Source organism: Rhea americana, unplaced genomic scaffold, assembly GCF_003343005.1.
Source record: "Rhea americana isolate MKP2758 unplaced genomic scaffold, rheAme1 scaffold_49, whole genome shotgun sequence".
NCBI lineage: Eukaryota > Metazoa > Chordata > Aves > Rheiformes > Rheidae > Rhea > Rhea americana.
Window position 1 is genome coordinate 421,480 of NW_028186634.1, and position 1,599 is coordinate 423,078.

The 1,599-nt window shown below is 53.7% G+C and overlaps 1 protein-coding gene across 1 annotated transcript in view; it reads left to right on the forward strand.

Moving 5' to 3' along the window:
- Positions 1-1,547: 1,547 nt before the first annotated feature.
- PTPN5 (protein tyrosine phosphatase non-receptor type 5) overlaps positions 1,548-1,599 on the forward strand; it is an 87,160-nt gene continuing 87,108 nt past the window's right edge. Inside the window, exon 1 of the mRNA XM_085317109.1 lies at positions 1,548-1,570. The gene's annotated coding sequence lies outside the window, so the exon portion shown is untranslated. The remainder of the gene's footprint in view (positions 1,571-1,599) is intronic.

Consider the following 1,599-nt stretch of genomic DNA (forward strand, 5'->3'; position numbering starts at 1 on the left):
CTAAGAATCTGATTTTTTGGTTCTTGGGAAGAAAACTCATGTTTATTGATTAGGTAACAGTGAATGCAGATATGTCTCAAATGCTGCATGCAATATATCTAACAACATATAACAAAATATTACATACATATTCATAAGTGAAAAATGCCCTTTTCMATTTGAACCGTAGGAGAATATTAGATAGGTAAATACTACTAGGTTTTCCAGTTAAGGATTCCAATAAATAAAAATGTTACTAAGAAAATTTTAAAAATGTTGATTATAGGAATTAGTTATTTTCAGTGAATGGATACCAAGGTAACCTCACTGACTTAATTGGCCCATTATCTGAACATTTACTCCTTTAACTCTCCAGGAAATTAGGGTAATAAAATTAATGTAACACATCAAACCTGACAGTATTCACATTGATGCACTAGGAAATTTCTGGTCTGCAGCCACATTTTGTGAAGCACATACTTAGCAAGTTACAGTCTTTTTAGAGACAACTGACATGAGGAAGAAAAGGGTTACATGGTTATCCCATGGTATCAAATAATCACCAGCAGAACCCAAGGGAACATACAGGATCTCCTTTGACATCTTCTCCTCACTCCTATTGCTTCCGGACAAAAGTCCTAGGTCAGGTATTGGGTGCTGAATTTTCATTAATTCAAAGTACCTTTTAAGAGCTGAGGAGTCAGCCATGTTTGTCTACATCTCGGGCCACAGTCAGCCAATGCTGCAGAAATGCTTGTGGTTTGAGAAGACGTCACCTTCCAGCTTCTGCCCGGAGTTTCTTTGCCCAAACCTAAACTGAGAGAAAGGCGTGCTTTTCAACCACTTTARACAAAGTCAGCAACTTCACTTTAAATATTTGCACTAATCTATGCTTATTTGTGTGATCTAGTCACCACCTGGGTACCGCACCAAAATCTTTTGGCCGAATGGCAAGAACGAACCCCTGGGAAGGGGCAGTCAGCTCTGCAAGGGAGGCTGCAGGAACGGAGGGGCAGGGGGCACGGCTCTCGGCCCGCGCCTCTTCGCCTCCCGCCGAAGCGGCAGCCTGCGCCGGTGCAGATGCCCAGCTGCAAGGCTGCCCAGCTGCAAGGCTGCCCACAGCCCCGGCTACCGAATACGCCGTACTTGTGTGCGTACTTACTGCATGCGCGGGCGCTGTGCTGCACCGCGGGGAGTGCGGGGCCGTGCGGCCCCCGCCGGGGCCCCGCTGCGGGCGCACACTGCGGCAGCCGGCCGCCCGGGGGCCGCGCCGTGCCCTGCTCGCCGGCGCTCCCGCAGCCGGTTTCATTCATGCTTTCTGCTTCGCCATCGCGCTCCGCGATGCAGGGAAGGGGGGAGCGCGCGTGGGCGGCCGCCGAAGGGCTCCTGTCAATCAGGCCAGCGCGCCGGGAAGAAGGCGAGCGCGGGGGGCGGAGGGGGAGCAGCCCGCCCGCGGGGGCGGCTGTTGCTGCCACCAGCCGCCAGCCCTTCGCGGGGGGCATCTGCGGAGAGGGGGCGGGAGGGGCAGCCCTCCCCGCGGGGCCGGGGCGCCCCTGTCCCCTTCGCCGCCTCCCCCCTTGCAGCGGCGCCGGTGTGTGGGGGGCGGGGGCCGCCGGAGCC